This window comes from Puma concolor, unplaced genomic scaffold (assembly GCF_028749965.1).
Source record: "Puma concolor isolate L17-30 unplaced genomic scaffold, mPumCon1.1.hap2 unalloc_scaffold_65, whole genome shotgun sequence".
Classification (NCBI taxonomy): domain Eukaryota; kingdom Metazoa; phylum Chordata; class Mammalia; order Carnivora; family Felidae; genus Puma; species Puma concolor.
In genome coordinates, this window is record NW_028240275.1 from 42,501 (window position 1) to 70,000 (window position 27,500).

General features: G+C 56.9%; 1 long non-coding RNA gene and 1 pseudogene across 1 annotated transcript; one reads left to right on the forward strand and one right to left on the reverse strand.

Moving 5' to 3' along the window:
• The first annotated feature begins 16,365 nt into the window (after positions 1-16,365).
• Positions 16,366-17,966, forward strand: LOC147571068 (TAR DNA-binding protein 43 pseudogene; annotated as a pseudogene).
• Positions 17,967-24,669: 6,703 nt separating this feature from the next.
• Positions 24,670-25,879, reverse strand: LOC147571069 (uncharacterized). The gene is made up of 2 exons (XR_015247726.1): positions 25,785-25,879; positions 24,670-25,371 (listed from the first exon to the last, which is right to left on the reverse strand). It is a non-coding gene; the product is annotated as an uncharacterized LOC147571069 (long non-coding RNA).
• Positions 25,880-27,500: the final 1,621 nt, after the last annotated feature.

Genomic DNA, 27,500 nt, shown 5'->3' on the forward strand with positions numbered 1-27,500 from the left:
ACGGGGGCCGCCTGCCTTCCCCACGCGCGCGGTTGCTCGTGTCGCCGCCCGGAAGGAGCGCCGCGCCTCCGGGTGAGGCCCGAGAAAAACCGAGGCAAAACACCGGCAGCAACGCGCTGGGCAAGAAACCGACAAGTCCTCGCTCACAGGGGGTTTTGGCCAAGCGCCACAGCGCCGGCTCGGCCCGCCACGATCGCTCAAACTCGCCCCACCAAGTCAGTCCCCCGCACCCTCCGGGCAACAGCGGCCGTTGCGGGGCGGGGACGACAAGGCGCCCGCTCCCCGCAGTGGGGGGAACGGGTGTGCCTCCCTTCACCGATTTTCTGCCACCCGCCCACCTCGGGCATCTCCGCCAACGGCGGCGACCCAAAGGGGGGGTCCGCTGGGAACAGGGAACGGCGCCACCACTCGGCTTCAGGCACCTGAGACGACCTGGAGCGCTCCAGGGGCACCACGGAGGGCCAGGCGCCGCGCGCTCAGCACGCCCAGGCGGCGAGCAGCGTGGCATCGGGTGCGGCCCCCCCCCACCACGGGGAGGAGGCCACCCACCACAAACAGCCAGGAGAGGCCAGCGAGAGTGTCCGCTGCGTCAGCCGACCCCAGCCCCGCAGCGGCGGGAGGCCAGGGTCGGGCCGGAGTCCGCACCCCTCTGCACCCCCCCGCACCGCCCACAGGCGGGAAGGAGGAGCATGGGGCCCGCAGGCAGAACGAGAAGAGCGGTCCCACCCGCCAGGAGTGTCCGTCCCTCGTCTGACGCGGCTTAGGCCCGGCCCGGGAGAGCGCGAGATCACCACATCGATCGGTTACCGCCACACGAGGCAGTCCTGGGGCGAGGGGGGGCTGGGGAAACGCCCGGCGAGGACAGCGACCAGAGGAGGACCTGCTTCAGCCTCGCCAGCACCCCTCCCCCGCCTCTCCCAGGGAACAGGCAGCCGGACAACCCACCAGGGAAAAGGGGAACGCCTGACACGCGGCACGGAGCCTTGCGAGGGTGGGCTTGTCACGACCGCGGCCGGGTGCCCGCAGCGGGGAGCGCACGGGGTAGAAGACCCACGCCGCCTCCCCACGCCGCCCTCGGGTGCCAGAGACCGGAGGTGGCGCCACAGCCTGGACCACACCTGGATGCACGAGAGCCGGCGCGCAGGCCCAGGCAGACGGCTCGAGCAAGCAGGCAGGCAAGGGCGGAGTCGGGTCCGGCTCGGCGTCACCGCCAAGCCCGGAGCCACGCCAGCGACGACGAGGCCCAAGTCTCTCTTACAGGATGACAACCGCCACATCAGAACGTGTCAGCACCTACCTGGCAGCAAAAAGCACCCCTTTCAGGAGACAAAAATAACCACGTTGGCAGGCGGGGCCGAGCCACAGGTCACTGGGACCTTCTGGGACCCTGGCCCGGCCACGGGCCCCAAGCATCTTCCCATCACCGCCAAGCAACCACACCCCCCCGGAAGTCCCCGGGGGCCATCTGGTCGACCCCGGGACCGACCGACCGACCGACCGACCGACCAGGGAATCGCGGGATTGGGGGGGGGGCGGGGGCTGGCCGGGTAAGGCCCTGCCCCGTTACACGTTCGCCCGTGCACGGGTCGTCTCCGGGTCGGGACTTAGAAAAATAAAACACTCCACGCTGTCGCCTGCGGAAGCCTCCCCGGCCCTCGCAAGACCGGCCCCATGCCAGTCCCCGACCGCCGGCTGGGACTGTTTTGGGGGGGGGGGTTTGAATTCCGCGGAGGCGCCCCCGACGGCCGGACCTCAACGGGGATCGCGGGCGCGCCGGCGTTGGCGCCCTATACGGGCCTCCCCTCGCGGCCCGGCCCGGCCCGGCCCGGTCCGGTCAGGCACGGTCCCCAACTCCGCAGCGGGCCTCGGAAAATCTGGGGAGAAAATCGGGTCCAACGACCGGGAGCCCCACGCGTGCCCCCGCCCGGGCCCATGGCGCCCTCCGCGGGCTTCCCCTCAAGGCTCAGGACGGTCCTCACCGGCCCGGCCCGGCCCGGCCTGGCCCAACCGCGACGCGGGAGGGAAGACAAAAGACGCCTGGCAGGGAAGGACCGACAAGCGACCGACGGGGCCACAGTCTCCGGGTGGCGGCCCCGGGCGGTCCCCGCGGTCCCCGCGGTCCCCGCGGTCCCCGCGGTCCCCGCGGTCCCCGCGGTCGGGGGTGGGGGGGGGAGGAAAGCACCAGCGGGTGCTGGTCGACCCGTCCGGGCAGCCCCCCACCCTGGCTCGCTCCCAGGGAGCGCCGCCGCTACCCCCCCCCCCCACATACCCGGAGGTTCAATCTCCGGCAAGTGCACCAGCCGCCGGCGCCCCGACGACAGCGCGACGGTCACGCCAACGTCGCCGGCCTTCTGGAACCCCGCCCCGGACACTGCGACCAAATCGCATCCCTTGCCGACGCCGACGTCGCCAAGGCTCCGGAGGGGAAACGCTATATAAAAGCGGCCGCCAGGTGGCGCCTGACAACCGACCGAAACGTCAGCGGGGACGGCTCGCGATCTCGGGGACGTGAGGGCGCACAGCCGGCGGCCCGGCCGCCCGATCTCGTCCCGGCCCACTCCGGATGCCGCCTCTCGGTCCCAGGCCGGCGGAGGGCGTCCGCCTCGGGAGCTCCCGGCCGGCCGGCCGGCACGGCGCGTCCCCGGCAGCCCAAGGGACACTCGAAAAATGCATCGGGGCGGCTGCCGCTGGAAAGGGGGGGCAGACCGGCCACTCGACTCCCCGGCCGGCCGAGGCGGACGTGCGCGGAAAATTCCCCGCACACACCGGGCGGGCCGCGGGCGCCCGTGAGGCACGGGCGGCCCAGAGCGGCCCAGGCGGCGCCCGCGCTCCCGGGAGGACTTAGACACATTTTGGCGGGCGGGGAGGGAGGGAGGGAGGGAGGGAGGGAGGGAGACGGACGGTCAAACCGAAACCACGCGAGAGAGTACTCCCAGAACAACAACGGACGGACGAGCCATTTTTTTTTTTTTAATTTTTTAACATTTATTTATTTTTGAGACCGAGAGAGACAGAGCATGAACGGGGGAGGGTCAGAGAGAGAGGGAGACACAGAATCCGAAACAGGCTCCAGGCTCTGAGCTGTCAGCACAGAGCCGGAGGCGGGGCTTGAACCCACGGACCGCGAGATCATGACCTGAGCCGAAGTCGGACGCTCAACCGACTGAGCCCCCCAGGCGCCCCCGGACGAGCCATTTTTATTCTATTGGGTCAAGCGGGGGAACGTCTCTCTCGGAAACATAACAAATCAAGCTGCGGGAGGGGGGGGGGGGACAGAAAGGGGGTGATGGATAAAGGAACGACCACGGATAAAGCTTAAGCAAAGTCCTTCGCCGCACGGGGCCACGACGAAGTCCAAAGACCACAAACAGCTACGGGGAACATGGGTGCAAGTGCACCGCGTGGCAAGCGACAAGAATATGGCTTTCACCATTACTGTCCTCAATAAGCACACTACTACGGCGGCGGCGGCGGCGGCGGCGGCGGCGGGGGGGGGGGGGGAGATGGAGAACGGAAGGAGTTAATAGCCACTCACTAAAAATGTCCCGGTTCCCAGAGGACCCTACAGTCCAAAGGGGGGGGGGGGCGGGCCCCCGCAGGGAGAAGGAAGGTGTCACCGAGACACACCCTATGCCTCCACCCTCTTAGGGTTTGCAGGTGACCCTGAGGGTGACCCTGACACGAGACAGGTTAACCGTACAAGGAGCTGACACATTGATTTCCTACAAGTTTCACGTGACAGGTAGAGCCCCTCCTGAGGTAAACCAAGACCCTGAGAAGCGGCCAGACCTAAACCCTTGTATATTGGGTTGAACAAGGAGAAGCGACGGCGGACGACTAACTGAACTACATGGGGAGGCTAAAGGATGATGAGGATTTTATTTTATTTTATTTTAAAAAAAAAATTTTTTTTCAACGTTTATTTATTTTGGGGACAGAGAGAGACAGAGCATGAACGGGGGAGGGGCAGAGAGAGAGGGAGACACAGAATCGGAAACAGGCTCCAGGCTCTGAGCCATCAGCCCAGAGCCTGACGCGGGGCTCGAACCCACGGACCGCGAGATCGTGACCTGGCTGAAGTCGGACGCTTAACCGACTGCGCCACCCAGGCACCCCAGGATGATGAGGATTTTAAAACCAACGAAACCAACCAACCAAGATCTGTTCTCCTCTAGAATTCTCTCCACTTCTCCTCCTGTCCTTGAGGATAAGAATGTCACTCCCCTGGTGGCATAGGAAAGACATCCTGGGGGGGGGGGGGGGGAGGACTTCCAGGGAGAAAAGGAGGAGAGTGCTCCGTGCACGCTTCTTGCACCTGCTGGGCAGGAGGGTAGGGGTGGGTGGTTTACTTTGCTTGCTTGCTTGCTTGCTTGCTTGCTGCTACTTTTTGAAAGCTTCTCTAACGTTTCCTTTACATCTAAGTCTTCCTTCCAGTTTGGCTTTGGACAGGAGGAAGGCAGGCCACATGTTTTTCTGACACGGCGGAGAACGAAGGGTAAGATGAGTGCGGGCCCGTGCGTATTCTTTTCCGTCAGTCATGTGCCGTGGTGAGTGGAGCATCAGCTCTTGCCGGATGGGTGTCTCATTCCTCCGTGAACCATCAGGCAAGATGTCGGGCAAACACACACAGGGAGACTAAAGGTAGGAAGAACGTAGAGAAGGTGGGCGACACGTGCCCGAGTCTCCAGAGCGACGATTTCATCCAGGGCACGGCAACGTCCAAGGCTTCCGGACACCACGTTTACGGACGCTTTGGTGCGTAGGTCACTTTGAATCCACAGTGCCACCCTCCGGTCCCGTTAGCACGTTGCCTCCGGCTCACGTGAGCGAGCGGTGGTGTCGTCGTCGTCGTCGTCGTCGTCGTCGTCGTCGTCGTGCAAAGAGACTGTGGGACTCGTCCGGGGATGGAACTGGGCCGGAGAGAGGGAGGGACACCGCAGCCCATCGTTGAGCTTCAGGTGTCTCTAAGAGACCGAGTCTCTAAAGTACACTGAGGCACAGGGCGACCCGCTCGCGCTCGCTCGGGGCCGGACGTCTCTTTGTTCTCTCGCGGGGTGGGTATCTGCGAGTGTTGTTTGTTTCCTTTCCGGACAAGGCGAAAGAACTCTGAAACAGGAAATATTGGCACAAGGGGTCTGTCTGGTGGGATGGGAGGGTGGCGGGTCAGTCCACGTACCGAGAACACGGGAGGATCGGATCGGGCGTCTGAACAACCAGGCGGAGAGAGGAGTTTAGCCTCCTCGGTCGTCACGGCAACCGGCACCTCCACAGAAACCACAGAAGGTGCCCAGGACGAACTGCGTCGCAGGAGCCAGCGTGGGCATTGCCCCACTACCCTCAGCCCTCAGCCCTCAGCCCAGGAGCAGGCAGCAACTGTCGTCCAGGTCCAGGCCGCGCCCCACTGCCCTCTTCTCAGCCAGAGCGGTGCCCGGGAGGGCGGCCCCGGAACAGATACCTCCTCTCCTCCACACACATCTCGCCAACCCCTTGACCGCTGTGCCCGAGATACACAACTCCGCTGGACCCAGAGCGTGATTTTTCCCGTGGACCGGGGGCCTGCTGGGCCACTTAGGGTGCTCGCACCAAGATGAATCGGGCTAGAGACAGGGACACCGCAGCCCACCGTTGAGCTGAAGGGGTCTCTAGGAGAGGGACCCTCTAACGTATCTCACGTACAGGGAGACCCGCTCGCTCGTGCCCGGATGTTTCTTTGTTCCTTTATTTCTTTTCGTGTCCTTTATTATTATTTTTGGTACCGTTAGTAAGTGGGATTGTTTTTTGGGTTGTTTTTTTTTCTTTTCTTTTCTTTTCTTTTCTTTTCTTTTCTTTTCTTTTCTTTTCTTTTCTTTTCTTTTCTAATTTGTCTTTCTGCGGTGTCATTATCGGCGTATACAGACGCAACAGATTTCGGGACATAGAGTTTGTATTTTTCCTGTGGACCAGGGGCCTACTTTGCCGCTTAGGATGCACGCGCCCCCACCCCCTGCCCACCCGCAGCCTTCAGTTCCCCAAACCACTAGAGGACTCGTGGGGGTGGGAGTGGGGGGTGGGGGTGGGGCAGGGGTGGGGGCGGGGATGGGAGTGGCAGTGGAAGGGAGGTTCAGGGCGATTCATTCTAATGGGCCTCATTCAACCCCTTCGTTCAAATGCAGAAAGCTTTCTGTTAAAGTCTGAGCCTGGGGCTTCTCTCCATTGAATGGCTTTCTTCAACTCCCCCAACCCTTAGGCTGCAGTTTCTGAACTACTGGGAGGAAAGGGAGGAAAGGGAGGAAAGGGGGGGGGAGGGAAAGAAAGAAGGGGGGGGAGAGAAGGGGGGGAGGGGAGAAGATGATGTCTGAAGAACTTGCCTTCTCTGGAGACAAGAGAGTCCCCTCCTTTTCCTAACCCAGGAAACCTCAATAAACCGTTTGAGAATCATGGATGTGGAGGATGATATCTTACTATAATGCCTTCCAGGGGTGGGGGTGCAGGTACGTGGAAGCGTAGGGAGTTGGCGAGCGAGCGAGCGAGCGAGCGAGCGGCATGGTGTGGCGTGGCGTGGCCTGCCGAGTCAGAGTTAGGGGGTGGCATGAAACACGTGATGGTGGTGTCTTAGGGTTCACAGGCCAAACACAGGCATGGAGCAATAAGGGATAGTGGGTGAGGGAGGCCTGACAGGGGACAATTGTGACCCCGGGTGATGGTCCCAGCGGGCACACTCCTGTAAAGCAACACTAACACTCTATTGATTAGCCATTGACCTTTCCTCCCTCTCCCACCTGCTTCCAAAGGGAAACGGAGTACAGTTTCATTCCACAGTCACTGGCTGTTTCACACGCAACCTTTGACGTGCCACTAAAAGGAGGAAGGAAGATGGACACACATGAAACAGCCCCACAGATGGCCTAGAGGGCGTGGGTGGGGCTCTCATCGGTCAATTTGGGAGTCTGAGTCAGGATCCTTGGGTTGTTTCAAAACATGGAATGGAAGGGGCTCCTGGCTGGCTCACTCAGAAGAGCATGCGACTCTTGGACTCTTGACCTCTGTCAGGGTTGTGACTTCAAGTCCCACATCGAGTGAAGAGAATGTGAAAAATGAATGAAGGAATGAAGGAATGGATGGACAAACTTTAAAAAAAAAAAAAAAAAAAGGTTGTGGGGCGCCTGGGGGGCTCGGTCGGATAAGTGTCCGACTTGGGCTCAGGTCATGATCTCACGGTCCGTGACTTTCAAGCCCCACGTCGGGCTCTGTGCTCACAGCTCAGAGCCTGGAGCCTGCTTCAGAATCTGTGTCTCCCTCTCTCTGACCCTCCCCCATTCATGCTCTTTCTCTATCTCAAAAATAAATAACTGGAGCCTGCTTCAAAATCTGTGTCTCCCTCTCTCTGACCCTCCCGCATTCATGCTCTTTCTGTATCTCAAAAATAAATAAAAGTTGGGGGGCGCCTGGGTGGCGCAGTCGGTTGGCGTCCGACTTCAGCCAGGTCACGATCTCGCGGTCCGTGAGTTTGAGCCCCGCGTCGGGCTCTGGGCTGATGGCTCAGAGCCTGGAGCCTGTTTCCGATTCTGTGTCTCCCTCTCTCTCTGCCCCTCCCCCGTTCATGCTCTGTCTCTCTCTGTCCCAAAAATAAATAAACGTTGAAAAAAAAAATTAAAAAAAAAAAAATAAATACATAAATAAATAAAAGTTGGAAAAAAAAAAACAAAACGTTTGCAACGTTTATGTCTTTAAAACAAAGGGAATGGGTGGCGTGCCTCGGTGGCTCAGTGGGTGAAGCATCCCACGCTTGATTTTGACTCACGTCATATCTCAGGGTTCGTGAGACCAAGCCCTGCGTTGGGTTCTTGCACAGACAGTGCAGAGCCTGCTTGGGGTTCCCTCCCTACCCCCCCCCCCTTAAACCAATAAGTAAGTAAACATTAAAAACATAAATCTTAAACATGAAAAGACACTTCTCTAAAGAAGACATCCGGATGGCCAACAGGCACATGAAAAGATGTTCAACGTCGCTCCTCATCAGGGAAATACAAATCAAAACCACACTCAGATATCACCTCATGCCAGTCAGAGTGGCCCAAATGAACAAATCAGGAGACTATAGATGCTGGAGAGGATGTGGAGAAACGGGAACCCTCTTGCACTGTTGGTGGGAATGCAAATTGGTGCAGCTGCTCTGGAAAGCAGTGTGGAGGTTCCTCACAAAATTAAAAATAGACCTACCCTATGACCCAGCAATAGCACTGCTAGGAATTTATCCAAGGGATACAGGAGTGCTGATGCATAGGGGCACTTGTACCCCAATGTTTATAGCAGCACTCTCAACAATAGCCAAATGATGGAAAGAGCCTAAATGTCCATCAACTGATGAATGGATAAAGAAATTGCGGTTTATATACACAATGGAATACTACGTGGCAATGAGAAAGAATGAAATATGGCCTTTTGTAGCAACGTGGATGGAACTGGAGAGTGTGATGCTAAGTGAAATAAGCCATACAGAGAAAGACAGATACCATATGGTTTCACTCTTATGTGGATCCTAAGAAACTTAACAGAAACCCATGGGGGAAGGGAAGGAAAAAAAAAAAAAAAAAAAAAAGAGGTTAGAGTGGGAGAGAGCCAAAGCATAAGAGACTGTTGAGAACTGAGAACAAACTGAGGGTTGATGGGGGGTGGGAGGGAGGGGAGGGTGGGTGATGGGTATTGAGGAGGGCACCTTTTGGGATGAGCACTGGGTGTTGTATGGAAACCAATTTGACAATAAATTTCATATATTAAAAAAAATTAAAAAATTAAAAAAAAAACACATAAATCTTAAAACACTACAACAAATGGAATGGAAAGAGAGAACGCAACGAGGAGGACGTGAATGTTGCACCTAATACCACTGAACTCTACGCTTATATATGGTGAAAAATCTCAGTTGTAGGTGATGTCTACTTCTAACCACAACTGAAAGGAAAACGACAAAACACCGGTCCTTGGCTCACAGTAAGGGAGTTCCTGGATTTGGTCCGAGAGGGCCTTCTCATCCGCCGTGTGGAAAACTATGGAATGGTTTCTTCCTCTCCAGGCCGATGACCATTGCCAACGACAGTAGGTGTAGGTGCTGTCCTACCTGTGAAGGAAAGGCAGGAAGAAGTGTAGCATTTAAAAGCATCTTTTAAACGCTGTCCACCTTTCCCAGTTTGTCCCCTCACTATGTCTTGTTTACCTTTTATAGCATTTACCCTATGTCGATGCAAAATGAATGAGCCTTTTGAAAAACAATTTTAAAGAGGAAGGAAAAGAGTTTCATTGGAGCCCAAGTTAGGAGGGCTGACGGGGATACGCAATCTTCACAAAGAAGTCAGTCATCTGGGGAAGGCCTCACATTGGGCATACATACAGCTTACCAAAAAAAAAAAAAAAAAAAAAAAAAAGGATAAACAGGGCACGGGGCCGGGGGGGGGGGGGGGGGGGGCGCAGATGTTAGGAATCATCATGAGGAGAAAGTGACAGACTTTATCTTCTGTTTTTAGTATGTGCAAGGCTGTATGACTTCAATCTTACAGCGACCAGGAAGGTTTTTGTATTGTTTTCTTTTGTTTCCCTCATCTTTATAAGCCACCTTTGGAAGCCCCCTTTTTTAGTTAGTTATGTTTAAAATATATATATAATTTTTTTTTTTTTTTTTAACAAACCAGACATACAATCTGTGCTCAGGACAGAAAAAGAGCTCATGCTTTGAGGTTTTCTGGAGTCCCTTTGACCTCGGTAAATATTACATGTATAGCTTCCCTGGGAGACCACCAACATAAAAAGTTTAGGATTTCCTTTATCATTTCCCCGTCTTGATCGATAATCTTTCCTCAGAAATCACGGATGATCAACTTGATGTTTTTATGTCCCTCAGTGCCAGGTGACTGTCTTGTCTGCCCTGGGTGTGTCCCTCCTTGCTGGGTATGAGAGTGTGTGTGTGTGTGTGTGTGTGTGTGTGTGTGTGTGTGTGTATGTGTGTGTGTAAACACACATATGTGTCTTTGAACCACCTAGGGTTCCTCGTTGGGGTGAACTTATTGTAACATAAATGGTGGGAAACTCAAAAGTGACGTATGTTCTCTGTAAGTTCCATTGACCAGCAGACATAGTTCATGTGCTTGGCTCAGATGGTCTGCCTTTGTATTTGGCAAAGCATTTTTAACAGAGAGACAGGGACAGCAACACACTTCCAACAAGGACAATTTGAAGGAGCCAGTGCAACATTGGAATAGACTTGAATTGACAAAAGAATGACATCCCAAGAATCCTTTACATACCTGTTGATAAAAGGGAAGGCACATCTGTGATTATTGATGAGGAAAGATGGAGCAACCACATTGAGGAAACATACCTGTCATGCATATCCCCAGGTTTGCTTAGGGGCGGAGACTTCACATGAGAACGAGGCAAAATGTAGTCCCTGATGTCAGGAGGTTACCTTAGGACACGGAGAAGGGGCTGTGGGTATGCCCCGAGAGCTGGTATAACCTGGATGGGGACTTAGGCTCTTTCTCTCAGGGCTGTGCTGGCTTATAGGCTGCAAGCATATTGGTGAACCTTGAGTCCAGGCCTCTTCAGAGACAGCTAGAGTTTGTTTGTGGGACCTGAAAAGACACAATAGCTGATTAGGGGCAAATAGTTCTCTGAAGAACAAGATTTAGGTTGTCTGCGAGAGCGAGCGAGCATCAGTCAGCCTCCTTAACCCTCCGTGGCACAGTTTCAATTGCCCACTCCCCACTCCCCGCCCCCCACACTCACCCCCAGCCTCTGGAGTTTGGATCATTTCCCAATGGTAAGGAATGGGGACGATGATGGGTGATGGCTCGGGCTAGGGCTATCCGTTTATCTCCCCCGGTGAGAACAGTTTCTGTAAATGTCACCTGTCACAGGCCTAGGTGCAGGGCTACACAGAAGTTGTGAAGGGAATCGAAGCAACATGGACTCAGAGGTGTAAAGTTTTCTTCCCCTTTATAAGTTTCCATTGTCAATCCCTCGTTCCACTTTTATGGAACAGGGGTGGAGGTCCACCTTCTGAAACTATTTCAAGCCGAATTAGGGTGCGGCAGGGGCTTTGGAAGGGAAGGATTTGACAGGGTGCAGGTCACAACTTTTGCTCCCTTGTGCTAATTGGGGGTGGGGGTGGGGGTGGGTATCAGAGATAGTTCCTATCTGAGATCTTGGATATTTTTCTGCATAGTTTGGTACTGCATCATATCCTGAGTTTTCTCCCCAAGTGTATTCTAAGAAATAGTAACAGTATAGTCAAACCCAATGTTATAACCACCTTGGGGGGGCGGGGGGCGCGGAGGGGAAGGTTGTGGTGGTCAAGGGCCTCTTACTGTACCCAAGTGAATTGCTGTCTGATTTTACTTTTATGTTTTTTTTAATCTTATTAAGTAACCTTTACACCCAACGTTGGGCTCGAACTTACAACCCCAAGATCGAGAGCTACGCGCTCTACCGACTGAGCCATCCAGGTGCCCCTGTTTATGTGGGCTTTTATTGCTGGGGCACCTGGGTGGCTCCGTGGGTTAAGCATCGGACTCTGGCTCCGGTCAGGATCTCGCCGTTCGTGATTTCGAGCCCCGCATCAGACTCTGTGCGGACAGCTCAGAGCCTGGAGCCAGCTACAGATTATGGGTCTCCCTCCCCCCACCCCCTCTCAAAAGTAAATATTAAGAAACTTATAAAAATACAAAGAAACTATGGGTTCTTATTTCTAAAGAGGAGCTAATACAGGTGCAGCAAGTGTTTGTGAACTAGCTTTGACTCTGCCTCGTTCAGCAAGCAATCAGGTAACTAATAAGAGGTATTTCTACAGACAGAAAAGAAAACCACGGGTTAATGGTTAGAACAACTTATAAACCCAGTGTCTAAGTCCCAAGTGTGGTCAGTGAGAAGGTGTCTAGATGCCAGGCTCGAAGCATCCTCAGCTGGAGTGGGAGCAGGCAGGGGGCAATCTGACCGATTTTTCTGGCATGTAGTTCCAATGTCTCATTTTGGGGGATCCTGAGTGGCTCAGTGGGTTCAGGTTCAGTATTCAAGTCTGGATCTCCACTCAGGTCTCAATCCCAGGGTCGTGAGCTCAAGGCCCCAGTTGGGCTCCACACTGGGCGTGGTGAAGCCTACTTTAAAAACAACAAAAACACAACAGCAGCAAATGTCTCGTTCTGAATGGCCCATAGAGCAACAGGCACACAGATTCTCTACAACTGTGGCAATTTCTCTGAAGTTTATCTCCAGTTGTTCAGCTTTCCTTTGCAGGGCTTCAGGGAAAAGGGCCATTTGAGTTCTTCAGGATGGTAAGATAAGAGGATGGGAGAGGATTGGAAGCCTGAGTTTGAAGAGTCATAGTCAGATATTGGAGGAAATCAGGATTCAGGATCCAGCCCAGTTTTAAAGGCAAACAACAAACGGTCGAAGAAAATTAATTAACCAGAACTAGAATTTAACATCCACAAAAGAGCTATTGAAATATAATCTTTTTCTATCGAGACCCCTCCATTCCTGTCAAAGATAGCCCAATGAAAACTAATTTGTTTGAAAAATAAGTCCAGTGTTAACAGGCATGGCTTCAGTATTGACATAAGCACAGCAAGAATAGCGATTGACCATATAGTCTTTTGTGTTTTTTCTCTCTTCTTTTCCGCCTGCCTGCCTGCCTTCTTTTTAATTTTTTTTTTTTATGGAGTTCTTTTTTTCCTCTTAAGTTAATTCCTTTATTTTGAGAGGTGGGGGGAAAGGGAGAGGGGGAGAGGGGGAAAGGGAGAGGGGGAGAGGGGGAGAGGGGGAGAGGGGGAGAGGGGGAGAGGGGGAGAGGGGGAGAGGGGGAGAGGGGGAGAGGGGGAGAGGGGAGCTCTGCACTGTCAGTGCAGAACCCAGCTCAGGGCTCAAATCCATGAACCATGACCGTAGCTGAAATCAGACGCTTAACTGACTGAGCCACCCAGGCCCCCCACACACCAGAATTCTTTACACTGCCAAATGTACGAATGTATCTCATCACTTTCAGAAATACGTTGTGGTGTTCGGTTTTGTTTCTTTTTTTCTTTTTCTGTGCAATTTATAACAAGTCATGAAACGGGCGCCTGGGTGGCTTTGTCAGTTAAGCATCCAACTTCGGCTCAGGTCATGATGCCAGGGTTCGGTTCGTGAGTTTGAGCCATGCGTTGGGCTGTCTGTGCTGTCAGCACAGAGCCCGCTTCGGATCCTCTGCCCCTCCCACTGACTCATTCTGAGTGTGTGTGTGTGTGTGTGTGTGTGTGTGTGTGTGTGTGTGTGTCTGTCTGTCTCTCTCTCTCTCTCTCTCTCTCTCTCCCCTAAAAATAAAGAAATAGGCTGGAAAACAAATCTTCAAGGAAAAAAAAAACAACAACAAACGATGAAACATGTTTACTAACAGACCCAAGTATCTGTACTGTTAAGGTTTTCCGAATAAAGCCAAAGACCACCCACACACACCCACACACCCACACACCCACACACACACAGCAAAACAAAAAACGAAAAAACAAAACAAAAAAAAACAAAAAGAAAACGCCGTAGGTTTAGTAATTCACAATTTAGTATTTTATCTTCTGTGGAAAAGACTCAGATGTCCGAAGAATTGAACCTAATTTACCACTTAACTTAGCAAAGCTTTGAAGTTCCAGGTCACGAAAGATTTGGGAAGCCATTTTAAAAGTTTACAAATAGGGACTCCTGGGCGGCTCAGTCAGTTAAGCGTCCGACTTCGGCTCAGGTCACAATCTCACAGTTCGTGAGTTCGAGCTCCGCGTGGGGCTCTGTGCTGACCTCTCAGAGCCTGGAGCCTGCTTCGGATTCTGTGTCTCCCTCTGTCTCTGCCCCTCCCTCGCTGACATTCATTCTCATTCTCATTCTCTCTCTCTCTCTCTCTCTCTCTCTCTCTCTCTCTCTCTCTCTCAAAAGTAAATGGTACAAGGAAAAAATTTAAAGGTTTACGAGTAAACATTTTTGTGTATTTAACCTATCTCCTGTCAACATTCACCCACGAACACTGTATGCGAGAGACAAAATCGACCATCGTTTGAAGTACTTTTTGCTGACAAACTGCAATGGGTACCCGTTAAGTCATAAATTGAAGTCACATGAAAGCTGATTAGGCCCCTGCCTCGGGCCTGAACCCTAGAGTGCGTGTCTGAGTGGAACAAGGAAGGGCGTAAGTGTTTGTAAAGTTTTTTTGATTTTGTTTTCGATACCTGTTGTAAAACGAGGGAGAAAACGGGTTATGTTGTTTGTAAAGGTCACAGAGCTGTATATTTTGAGGACCACAGTTACAGGGTCAGTATTGGGACGGAAGCAAGGCCATGACCGGAGCTGCCCACCCCAAAGCCTTGTCATGCAGAGAGCACCAAATTCAAGCCATTTTACAACCACCACCACAAAGAATAAAACCTAGCAATCGGCATTGTATTTGATATCGGCGGCTCCGAAAATCTGTCCATTTTAAGTAAGCAATCAACCTTCCATGGCCTTTAGTATCCAAGACGTCACACCCGTGTCCGCTAAAAAGTCAAACGATCTGTTTCCCCACCATCAGGCTCACACGGGAGGCCCCACCACCGGGGATGGCCTAGGAGATCACTGGAGCCACACCAACTGATGCAGAAACAGGGGGAGGGGGAGGCGGAGGCGGAGGCGGCCAGGGAGCCGCGGGCCAGGCCCCAGGCAGATTTAAAGTTTTGGACTCACCTTTTTGTGTGTCTTTTATCTTTTTCTTTTGCGCCTCCAACTCCGCGTCCGCGTCCACCTCCTACTTCTTCTTCCATCTCTGTCTCCTGTCTTTCCGTCCTGCAAAAGTGGCTTTGTCTCTGGTTGCTTTTCAGCCCCCTGTGGAAGAGGTGAAGGAGGAGCAGGCCGTGGGGTGGGCACCCATCTTGGCGCTTGTGCTCGGGGAGGAGGAGGGGTGGGTTTAGGATCACTGGCATCTGTGTGCCTTCCTCCTCTTCCTCATTCTTCTGACTATTGGGAAAGGGGGTGTGGGTGTGGGTGTAGCGGGGAGGGCAGGTGTGTTCAATTTTTATCTCTCCTCTCTCTGGGCCATCCATTGTGTCCCTTCCCGTGAGGCAACTTTCTTATGGAGTAACATAAAACTCTGAATGTAGAGAATTTCACACACACACACACCCACACCCACCCACCCCGTTCACGTGAATGTGAAACACATTTGGGTTTGTTCTGATCCTCCCGAGTGTTAGAATGCCCAATGTTTACAAGAGCTTGCCTTGAAACACAGTAACGGAGCTTCTTTACAAATTGGTGTTAGCAATAGCATCCAGAGGTAGAGAAAACATCTCACATGGATAACACCTGTGGCCATAGATCCACAAACAAGATGCAAACCAATATCAGCCTTTGTTTCACTCCTACTTGTGGAGAGGACACGAAAGACCCAATGGTCAAATCTCCCCCTTTTGTAAAAACAAATGCAATCGCACGAGAGCATTACCGCGGATGGATCCCATCGCGCAGGTGTTTTCCATTTCCAATGAGAACACAGCCAATTTGGCGCAAAGAAGCCAAAAAAAAAAAAGCTGCAGCAACCCACAAACCAAATGTGGCCCGGGATATCTCCGTGAGCGTCCGTTCCTCCCCAAAAGTCGGGGCTTCGCTGATGGAACCAAAGGGCTTGCTAGTTTCTGGCCGCGTCGTCTCACGGCCAGCTTTCTCTAAGGGAGCACACAAGAAAACTCATTCAGACACCTCCAAAGAACCCCATCTGGGCCATCAGGGACTCAGGTGACCCTTCCACGTTCCCACGTAAGTAAGCACTTGCAAGTATAGGCTCCATATGTCCTATACGTGTAGCCTGCCCAAGTTTCCTTTTGGGGATGGGTGGTTGCTTTCTCCACACTTAGAGCAAGGTTATTAAATGGTGGCGGTCACGGTGGTGTTTTTTTTTTCCTCTTCCGTAAAGAGTTACAAGGCGGCCATTTCGCGGGAGCGAAGCAGTAGCTGGGCTGCTCCTGGATCCCTCGCTGCTTCGGGTTCCCTGTCAGGCTTCCTAGCAGCGGCCTAGCGGAGAAATAAGAGCAGGTGTCTGAATGTACTCGGGTGACCAAAGATGAGAATGACGAGCCCATCGAAATGCCATCGGAAGGGGCGCCTGGGTGGCGCAGTCGGTTAAGCGTCCGACTTCAGCCAGGTCACGATCTCGCGGTCCGTGAGTTCGAGCCCCGCGTCGGGCTCTGGGCTGATGGCTCAGAGCCTGGAGCCTGTTTCCGATTCTGTGTCTCCCTCTCTCTCTGCCCCTCCCCTGTTCATGCTCTGTGTCTCTCTGTCCCAAAAATAAATAAACGTTGAAAAAAAAAATTAAAAAAAAAATTATATATATATAAAAAAGAAATGCCATCGGAAGACGATGGGACAGTGCTGCTGTCCACAGTGACAGCCCAGTTTGTCGGCAGCACGTGGACTGCACTACCGGAATCCAGCGTCTCAGTGTATGAGAGGTGTCCGGCTGGTCAAAGACATTCTGCACATCCCTGATGCTGGCTGGGGAAATCCGGTAGCGGATAGTCGTCAACTTATCCCAAAGATAGCCACAGAAAAAGGGACGAGACAGATACCTGCTTCTTCAGCAGTGAAAGTGAAGAGAGCCATCCAGAAAACGTCCGATTTAAGAGTGTTGGGTCTCCCGTGGAAAACAACCGAACAGGATCTGAAAGAATATTTTGGTAGCTTTGGAGAGGTTCTTCTGGTTCAGGACAGGAAAGATATTCACACTAGTCCTTCAAAGGGCTTTGGCCGTGTTCGTTTTACGTAATAGGAAACCGAGGTGAAAGCCATGCGATCGATCGAGGAACGATGGTGTGACTGCAAACTTCCTGAATCTCATCGAAGCCCAGATGAGCTTTTGAGAAGCAGGAAGGCGTTTGTCGGGTGCCTTACAGAGGGACGTGACTGCCTATAAGCTGCAGCAGTTCTTTTGCCAGGACTGAGAAGCGGTAGACAGCTTCATTCCCAAACGGTTCCCGGACTTTCCCTTTGTTACGTTTGCAGATGATCAGGTAGCCCTCGCCCTCGCCCTCGCCCTCTCTGATATTATTATTGAATTTATTTTTTCAATGTACCCCCAAGGTAGTTAGCCTATAGGGCAACAGTGGTTTGAGGAGGAGAGTCCTTCATACCCCTCACCCTTTCAGCCCCCGCCCCGGCACAACCCCCTCCAGGAACCCTCTGTTTGTTCCCCTTAGGGAAGAGCCTCTTACGTTTTTGTCCCCCTTCCTGTTTGTATGTTATTTTTCCTTCCCTTCTTCCCTTCCCTTCCCGAGTTCCTCTGTTTGGGAAGTGAAGGTCCTCACACGGGTGAGGTCCTGTGATACATGTGTTTCTCTGAGGGACAAATGTCACTTTGCATGACACCCTCCAGTTCCATCCAGGTACTTGCAAATGGCAAGACTTCATTCCCTCTGGTGGCCGCGCACTGCTCTGTTGTTACATGGATACCGCCTCTTCTGTATCCATTCATCCGTCGATGGACATTTGGCCCCTTCCCATACTTTGCCTACCGTGGATAGTGCTGCTATGCACCCTGAGGTGCGTGTGCCCCTTGGAAACAGCAGACCTGTATCCTTTGGCTAAGTACTTCGTCGTGAAAGTGCTGGGTCGTAGGGTACTTCTATGTGTCATGTGTTGAGGAACCTCCTCGGGTCCCTGGTTCTGGAAAGAACTCCGATAGTGGTTCTAAATCAGGTGCGGCCATCGGTTGGGGACCCGCATCAAATGCGGAGTCAGGCAGCGGTTTTCCTGGAGGCTTTGGCTCAAGCACAGATTCTAAATCTTCCAGCTGGGGAATTTAGACAGTGGGGTAGGTATAGACTGGTAGGAATTCAAATTTTTCTAAACACATGGTAAGTGTATTTCTTTTTTCTTCTCTTCTCTTCTCTTCTCTTCTCTCTTTCTTTCCTTTCTTTTTTTTTTTAAACATTTATTTATTTTTGAGAGACCGAGAGAGACAGAGTGGGAAGGGGAAGGAGCAGAGAGAGAGGGAGACACAGAATCCGAAGCAGGCTCCAGGCTGTCCGCACAGAGCCCGGTGCAGGGCTCGAACCCACAAAACGTAAGATCATGACCTGAGCCACAGTCACACACTTAACTGACGGAGCCAACCAAGCACCCCACACATGGTTAAGTGTATTATAAAACCCATCCGTACTGAGAGTTTTCAGAATCAGTACGTTCAGCGTGGAGTATATTCACCACTATTTTTGACATTTTTCTTTAGAAAGAGAGGCAAAGCTAAAGGAATTTTAGAAGTTTTGTTACATCAAGGGTCGAAATATCAGGTGTTTGAAAGCGAACCAACTGCCTGATTGGTTCTCGTTCTCTCTCTCTCTCTCTCTCTCTCTCTCTCTCTCTCTCTCACACACACACACACACACACACACACACACACACACACACACACACAGGCTACAATGGACATCAAAGGATTTCTCCTGTAATATTGTATCCCTGGACTCGTCAAGTGAATTCTTTGTGCGTGTTCACTATGGAAACCATTCATTATAGGTACACTCTTTTTTCCTTGTTTTAATTGGAACCCCACCACATTAATTCCCCACCCCCAGGAAAACCTCCTTTTTGGAGATCTGGTGTCACAGTGTTTGGTCTTTTTGCTTTCGTTTGTAGTTTGTGACACTTGTACCCCTTCCTATGCAGAAGTACAGTATGAAGCCTTCATTGAATCTGTGCCGTTGATCTCATTTCAAATGTTTACGGGAGAAGCACTTCATTGAAAGCAGTGCTGTAAATATTCTGCCATAGGAAGGAATATTTCCGTCTACGTGCTTTCTCACTCTTGAATTCGTCTTCACACCATACAGGCTGTGACTTTGACCTTGGGTGTCCCATTTATATCCACTACTCTTTATTTCGCGGAGTCGTATCCATGCTATGAATGCAAGGGTGTGCTATGCAACCAGAAGGCTGTTTGAACTTCTGAAACCTTGTGTTTTCTGATCCTCGTGTTCGAACGACAGTGGTGCCAAAGTACGAAAGGCTAGTGTGAGTGAGAAAAGGAGAGAGTGCGTGCAGAGACTCAGTGGCGGTGGCACACGATGGATAGATTTTTTTTAACCTGGCAAGATGCATCTCTCAGTCCCTTGGCCTCGGTGCAAGAGCGTGCCGAGAGCAACGATAGCAAATGACGTGCGAATGTTTTCTGCATCCAAAGGACATCCACACCCATTGGAAGACGTTGGAAGACGTAAAGAGAGTTTTGTTCTCAGAGAACCCCATTAGTTGGATGTGTGAGGTACTTGTATTTCCCCTGCCCTTCCGTCAGCTGCTGTGAACGCCGTATGGTGTGTGTTCTGTTCTGTTCCCGATCTGTTAAGTGTGGTCCCGTGAACACGGACTGAGCTTGTGGTGTGCTTCACGGGAGTACTCGGAAGCAGAGCTCATCAGTGAGCTCGGGGGGTCACCACGAAGGGTGGAAGTTCTAATGTCTGTCAGGTAGCCATAAGAATGTGGTCTAATGCAGTTCTGTGTCCCGTGCTTGGATGGTCTTTATAAGAGTTGTCAGTGTTGGGAATTCTTAAATAGAATGGATGGAGGAGGAGGAGGAGGAGGAGGAGGAGGAGGAGGAGGAGGAGGAGTTGTTGTTGTTGTTGTTGTTGTTGTTGTTGTTGTTGTTACGAGGTATAATGACGAAAGACACGGCAGAAAATTTTTACAGGGTTTATTTTCTGTTTTCAGTATGTGCAAAGCTGTATGACTTTAATCTTTGGGGATCCAGGGAGGTTTTCTTCCATTTTCTCATCGTATGTTTGGAAGGCTCCTTTTTAATTCTCAGCTGACTGACTGACTGATGGATTGGTTTTGTTTTTATGTCCTCTTCACACCCAACATAAGGCCCGAACTCACAGCCCGGCAATGAAGAGTCACCCGCTCCCCTGACCTAGCTGAGGGAGCCAGCCAGCCAAGTCACCCCTTTGATCCATTTTTGTTGTTGTTTATTTAAACGAAGCGGACATGCAACGTGTGCTCAGGGCAGAAACAGAGCACACGCTTTGGGGTTTGACAGGGTCATTTGGAGCTTGGTAAATGTTAAAGCCTAGCTTCCCTGGGTGCCCAGGAGCAGGGTCCACAGCCGTTAAAAGTTGACAATTTCCTTTATCGATAGCCATCGACAGATGATTTATTGAAAACACTAATCTATGGCAAAGATCGTTCTTTGGTCTGTGATCGGGATATAAGAAGAACCAGATGGCTACAGCTCCCACATCACAGACTTCATGTTTTAGTTGGACTTAGAGGCAGGGAGGGAGGCAGGCAGGCAGGCCGGCCGGCAGGGAGGGAGGCAGGCAGGCCAGGAGGGAGGCAGGCCGGCCGGCCGGCAGGGAGGCAGGCAGGCCGGGAAGGAGGCAGGCAGGCCGGGAGGGAGGCAGGCAGGCAGGCAGGCCGGCCGGCCGGCCGGGCGGGAGGGAGGGAGGCAGGCCGGCCGGCAGGGAGGCAGGCAGGCCGGCCGGCAGGGAGGCAGGCAGGCCGGGAGGGAGGGAGGCAGGCAGGCCGGGAGGGAGGGAGGCAGGCCGGGAGGGAGGCAGGCCGGCCGGGAGGGAGGGAGGGAGGCAGGCCGGCAGGGAGGGAGGCAGGCCAGCCGGCAGGGAGGCAGGCCGGCCGGCAGGGAGGGAGGGAGGCAGGCCGGGAGGCAGGGAGGGAGGCAGGCCGGCCGGGAGGGAGGGAGGGAGGGAGGGAGGGAGGCCGGCAGGCAGGCCGGCAGGCAGGCCGGCAGGGAGGCAGGCAGGCCGGCCGGGAGGGAGGGAGGCAGGCCGGGAGGCAGGGAGGGAGGCAGGCAGGCAGGGAGGCCGGCCGGCCGGCAGGGAGGGAGGCAGGCAGGCCGGCCGGCAGGGAGGGAGGCAGGCCGGCAGGGAGGCAGGCAGGCCGGCCGGGAGGGAGGGAGGCAGGCCGGGAGGCAGGGAGGGAGGCAGGCCGGCAGGGAGGCAGGCAGGCCGGCCGGCAGGGAGGGAGGCAGGCAGGCCGGCCAGCAGGGAGGGAGGCAGGCAGGCCGGCCGGCAGGGAGGGAGGCAGGCCGGCAGGGAGGCAGGCAGGCCGGCCGGCAGGGAGGGAGGCAGGCCGGCAGGGAGGCAGGCAGGCCGGCCGGCAGGGAGGGAGGCAGGCCGGCCGGCAGGGAGGGAGGCAGGCCGGCAGGGAGGGAGGCAGGCCGGCCGGCAGGGAGGCAGGCAGGCCGGCCAGGAGGGAGGGAGGCAGGCCGGCCAGCAGGCCGGCAGGCAGGCCGGCAGGGAGGCAGGCAGGCAGGCCGGCCGGGAGGGAGGGAGGGAGGCAGGCCGGCAGGGAGGGAGGCAGGCCGGCCGGCAGGGAGGCAGGCAGGCCGGCTGGCAGGGAGGGAGGCAGGCAGGCCGGCAGGCAGACCGGCCGGGAGGGAGGGAGGGAGGCAGGCCGGCAGGCAGGCCGGGAGGGAGGCAGGCAGGCCGGCCGGCAGGGAGGCAGGCAGGCCGGCTGGCAGGGAGGGAGGCAGGCAGGCCGGCAGGCAGACCGGCCGGGAGGGAGGGAGGGAGGCAGGCCGGCAGGCAGGCCGGGAGGGAGGCAGGCAGGCCGGCCGGCAGGGAGGGAGGCAGGCAGGCAGGCCGGGAGGCAGGGAGGCAGGCAGGCAGGCAGGCCGGCAGGCAGGCAGGGAGGCAGGCAGGCAGGCAGGCAGGCCGGGAGGCAGGGAGGCAGGCAGGCCGGCAGGCAGGCAGGGAGGCAGGCAGGCAGGCCGGCCGGCAGGGAGGGAGGGAGGCAGGCCGGCCGGCAGGGAGGCAGGCAGGCCGGCCGGCAGGGAGGGAGGGAGGCAGGCCGGGAGGCAGGGAGGGAGGGAGGCAGGCAGGCCGGCCGGCAGGGAGGCAGGCAGGCCGGCCGGCAGGGAGGGAGGCAGGCCGGCCGGCAGGGAGGGAGGCAGGCCGGCCGGCAAGCCGGGAGGGAGGGAGGGAGGGAGGCAGGCCGGCAGGCAGGCCGGGAGGGAGGCAGGCCGGAAGGGAGGGAGGCAGGCCGGCAGGCAGGCCGGGAGGGAGGCCGGCAGGCAGGCCGGGAGGCAGGGAGAGAGGCAGGCCGGCAGGCAGGCAGGCCGGGAGGGAGGGAGGGAGGGAGGGAGGGAGGGAGGGAGGGAGGCCGGCAGGCAGGCCGGGAGGGAGGCAGGCCGGCCGGCAGGGAGGCAGGCAGGCCGGCAGGCAGGCAGGGAGGCAGGCAGGCAGGCCTGCCGGCAGGGAGGCAGGCAGGCCGGCCGGCCGGCAGGGAGGGAGGCAGGCCGGCAGGGAGGCAGGCAGGCAGGCCGGGAGGCAGGGAGGCAGGCAGGCCGGCAGGCAGGCAGGGAGGCAGGCAGGCAGGCCGGCCGGCAGGGAGGGAGGGAGGCAGGCCGGCCGGCAGGGAGGCAGGCAGGCCGGCCGGCAGGGAGGGAGGGAGGCAGGCCGGGAGGCAGGGAGGGAGGGAGGCAGGCAGGCCGGCCGGCAGGGAGGCAGGCAGGCCGGCCGGCAGGGAGGGAGGCAGGCCGGCCGGCAGGGAGGGAGGCAGGCCGGCCGGCAAGCCGGGAGGGAGGGAGGGAGGGAGGCAGGCCGGCAGGCAGGCCGGGAGGGAGGCAGGCCGGAAGGGAGGGAGGCAGGCCGGCAGGCAGGCCGGGAGGGAGGCCGGCAGGCAGGCCGGGAGGCAGGGAGAGAGGCAGGCCGGCAGGCAGGCAGGCCGGGAGGGAGGGAGGGAGGGAGGGAGGGAGGGAGGGAGGGAGGCCGGCAGGCAGGCCGGGAGGGAGGCAGGCCGGCCGGCAGGGAGGCAGGCAGGCCGGCAGGCAGGCAGGGAGGCAGGCAGGCAGGCCTGCCGGCAGGGAGGCAGGCAGGCCGGCCGGCCGGCAGGGAGGGAGGCAGGCCGGCAGGGAGGCAGGCAGGCAGGCCGGCAGGGAGGCAGGCAGGCCGGCCGGCCGGCAGGGAGGGAGGCAGGCCGGCAGGGAGGCAGGCAGGCCGGCCGGCAAGCCGGGAGGGAGGGAGGGAGGCAGGCCGGCAGGCAGGCCGGAAGGGAGGGAGGCAGGCCGGCAGGCAGGCCGGGAGGGAGGCCGGCAGGCAGGCCGGGAGGCAGGGAGAGAGGCAGGCCGGCAGGCAGGCCGGGAGGGAGGGAGGGAGGGAGGGAGGGAGGGAGGGAGGGAGGGAGGGAGGGAGGCAGGCCGGCAGGCAGGCCGGGAGGGAGGCAGGCCGGCCGGCAGGCAGGCAGGCCTGCCGGCAGGGAGGCAGGCAGGCGGCCGGCCGGCAGGGAGGGAGGCAGGCCGGCAGGGAGGCAGGCAGGCCGGCCGGCAGGGAGGGAGGGAGGCAGGCCGGCCGGCAGGGAGGCAAAGAAAGAAAACGTGGCATCAGGATGCCTGGTGGGCACAGGTGGTGGATCGTGCAACTGTATGTCGTGGGTTGCGAGTTCGAGTCCCACGCTGGATGTCGCGCTTAGTTATAATAAAATCTTTGAAAACCCATCCACAAATACAGGAATACACAAAACATGGCATCAAAGGGGAGTAAGTGATTGATCGATGGGGGGTGGGGATGAAACGGGAATATGTGTCTAACCCGCAACATATTCTTTATCGGCGCTGCTTTCACTATTTTGCCCCGATGACTCTTTCCACAAGCGGCGGTCCCACCTGAGCGGGCTCCCTGCATCTTAAGACGTTATGTAGCGAGAGGAAAGGCGTGAGAGGCACAAGTTTGGCGGAATCCATACAAATATAGAGACAATCATCGTTTCTGAGACCAGTAGCCAAAGCTCTGCCTCCGTTTAGGACCCAATGTCGTACTGAATCTCTTTAAAAAGAAATAAATACATAAAAACCAGGTAGGGTCGTTGGCTCGGATAAGGGAGGAAGCTGAAATGCAATCCTGGAGAACAACATAGGGGGTAAGAAGTTGCAAGCCAGAGCGATCTCACCACCCGTAGCCTTTGAAATGATGATTTGGTGTCTTCGGATACAAGAGAGCTCACCCTACGTAGAAGGTTTCCCACCCACCGGTCGTCATGAAGTATCAGAACAGCGCAAGCGGATTCCCGTGCTACGAAAACCTCTCTGCCAACATAATCTGTAACAGCCGCATGGTCTCGTATCGTGTGAGTGTAGCGTCATTAATCGCACCACTCTGCCGTCGTTTGACCTTCCAGCGGATCGCAATTTTCGTTTCTTTTGGCGTGCGTGTGGGTATGCGTATCAGGCTATGGAAAACGATCTAGCCACGTTCGGTCCTCTTTTTCTCATTTCTCATAGATGAGTGATGGCGTCAAAGGATACACCTCAGGAAACCCCAGATGGAAGAGAGGCAAAGGGAAGGGGATTCAGAGTGCTTCTGTGTCCCGTGCCGCCCCCCCCAACACAGCAGTCTCTCCTCCCCCCCCCCCCCCCCCCCCCGCCGTTCCAGGTGTTGGAACAACCCGGAAGTGCCTGAATTAGGGGAGTTCTTTGACGGGGGGGGGGGGGGGGGGTGTTGGGGAGCACCAGTGCTTGGAAACATTGCTAGGGCTAGCAAGGCTGTTGAGAAACCTCGAGTCAGTGTCGAAGGTACTTGGGGGGGGGGGGGAGGAAGAGGGGGGCGTGGGGTTTCTTTCTCTTTGAGGCGATGGAAATAGTTTGGAATGAACAGTGATGGTCCCATAGCTTTGTGAGTAGTAGACTAAGAGAGCCCGCTGAAGTGTACACACACATATACATTTATTTACTTATTACGTATGCATTCATTCCAGTTGAGTGAGTGAGTGGGAGAGAGGGGGTAGGGAGGGAGAGAATGGATCACCAAGCAGGCTCCAAGGTGTCAGCACAGAGCCAGATGTGGGGGCTGAAATTCAAGAACCCCGAGATCATGACCTGAGGCAAGACTCGGACGCCTTACCGAGTGAGGCACCCAGGTGCCCTTACAAGGATGGGAATTTTGGCACGCGAGTTGTGTTTCCAGTGTTCATAGGTGAGGCAACACATAGAATAGTAAATGTAGGCAGGCAGGCAGGCAGTCGACGTTTTCTTTTTCTTTCCCTTCTGGGCTTCAGAGGGGGATGGCGAGTGTGAGGGAGGGAGTTCATGACACCGGGCGTAGGTGTTCTTGTGAGCTGAGCGGCTTGGGAAGTTCCCCGAACTACATGACCCCACAGGAGAACAGGAATTCCTTCTCGACAGCAAGAGAGTGGGCGACTAGCACCGCCTGAGTGTGGCAGAGCCTCAACTCTAAGTCGGGGTGGGGGAGCACTTCTGCCTTCCCCTCTGGGTTCCAGGAAGGAGGGAAGCTGTCCTTCCGGTCCTGACCCTCCCTGTCTGTCCGGGGGCCCCTCAGCCGCAGAGGTGGTGTTTTGAGTTGTCCCTCTGTGGTCGTCTTTTAACACCAAATACTTCTGTTGAAGGTGCTCGGAGAATTAACACAGGTTGATATTTCCAAAATGATCTTGAGATCCTATCCTCTGCCCCTCTGCCCCTCCGCCCCTCCCGTGCGCGCGTGAAAACACCCACCCACCCTCCACCCCCCCCCGCCCCCGCACACCCACCCACCCCGCCCCCGCACACCCACCCACCCCGCCCCCGCACACCCCCCACCCCGCCCCCGCACACCCCCCACCCCCGCACACCCAGCCACCCCGCCCCCGCACACCCCCCCGCCCACGCACACCCCCCCACCCACCCGCCCCCGCACACCCACCCCCCCCTTCCCATTCCTTCTAACTACAACTGTTCCCATTTCCATCCATGTACTCCCAAACAGCTTCCTCAAGCCCCACCGCCCACCCCGTCGACCTCTTTGGGTAGTATAAAAGCGACCAACAGGCAGGGGGCGTCCGGGCACCACGATGGTGGAGTGAGGGAGTCCGTGTGTGACGACCACGGGCCGATCGCAGCAGAGCGGCCGGGACGCAGCACCTGCCTCGCCGGCGCACGGCCTCATCCCCAGCCACCTGGGTCAGTAGCGTTTCCCGGCTGGGGTGGGGGGAGGGGGACACGGAACGGAGGGCGCACCAAGAGGGCTTTGTGGATCGAATGGACGCCTAACCGAGACCCTCCTTCCTGCCACCAGATACCGTCTGTGGATGGTCGTCGTCTCGCCGTCACGCAGCCCCCACCAGTGCTACAACGAAAGAAACGGGTGTCCAGGATAGTAATGCAAACGAAGGCGGGGCCGATCCGATCGGGGGAAGCGGCGACAGGAGTGGAGGTGGGAGAGGAAAAAAAAAAAAAAAAAAATCACGGGAAGAAAGGACAGGCGTGGGCCACGGCGGTCGCGCCGGGGGTGCAGCGGGTCAACGCTCGTCATCGAACCCGGGGACTCGGGTGGCCGACCTCACCGGGCCCAGAGTCGCTAGCGATCCACGGATTTCCTAAACTTTGGGGTAGACGGCTGCGGTGAAGTCCAGCGTGCCGGTCAACCTCGGGGACCAGGTCAACGGATCCCCAGCTCCACAGATCCCAGGTCACGGGGCTCGGCCGTGCTGGTAGAACTCGGGTCTCAGATCCGCAGATCCCAGCGTCCCCGGCTCCCAGCGTGCCGGCCGACCTCAAGTCCCAGGTCACCGGGTCCCCCGGCTCCCGGCGTGCCGGTCACCCTCGAGCCCCAGGTCACCGGTCCGCGGGGCCCCGGTCCCCGGCGTGCTGGTCGACCTCGAGCGCCAAGCGCCGAGCCTCGGGGTCCTCAGCCCCCAGCGTGCCGGTCGGCCTCGAGTCCCGGGTGGCCAGGTCCCCAGTCCCCCGGTCCGCGGTGTGCTGGTCGACCTCAGGTCCTCGGGTCCGCGGCGCGCCGGTCGACCTCGAGTCCCACGTCGCCAGGTTTCCCGGTCTGCGGGTCCCCGGCTCCCGGCTCGCCGGTCGACCTCGAGCGCCAAGCGCCGCGTCTCGGGGGGAGGGGGGCGCGTCCTCGGCCCCGGCGTGCTGGTCTACCTCGAACGCCAAGCGCCGCGTCTCAGGGTCCTCGGCCCCGAGTCTCGGGTCGCCCGGTCCGCGGCGTGCTGGTCGACCTCAGGTCTTCGGGTCCGCGGCGTGCTGGTCGACCTCAAATCCCGAGTCGCCAAGTCGCCGTGTCTCCCAGTCCGCGGTGCGCTGGTCGACCTCGAGTCCGCGGGTCCGCGGGTCCGCGGGTCCCCGGCGCGCTGGTCGACCTCGAGCGCCAAGCGCCGCGTCTCGGGGGGGGGGGGGGGGGGGGGGGGGCGTGTCCTCGGCCCCGGCGTGCTGGTCTACCTCGAACGCCAAGCGCCGCGTCTCAGGGTCCTCGGCCCCGAGTCTCGGGTCGCCCGGTCCGCGGCGTGCTGGTCGACCTCAAATCCCGAGTCGCCAAGTCGCCGGGTCGCCCAGTCCGCGGGTCCCCGGCGTGCTGGTCGACCTCGAGCGCCAAGCGCCGCGTCTCGGGGGTCCCCGGTCCCCGGTCCCCGGCGTGCTGGTCGGCCTCGGGTCTCGGGTCTCGGGTCTCGGGTCTCGGGTCGCCCTGTCTCCCGGTCCGCAGTCCACGTTGTGCCGGTCGACCTCGAACGCCAAGCGCCGCGTCTCAGGTCGC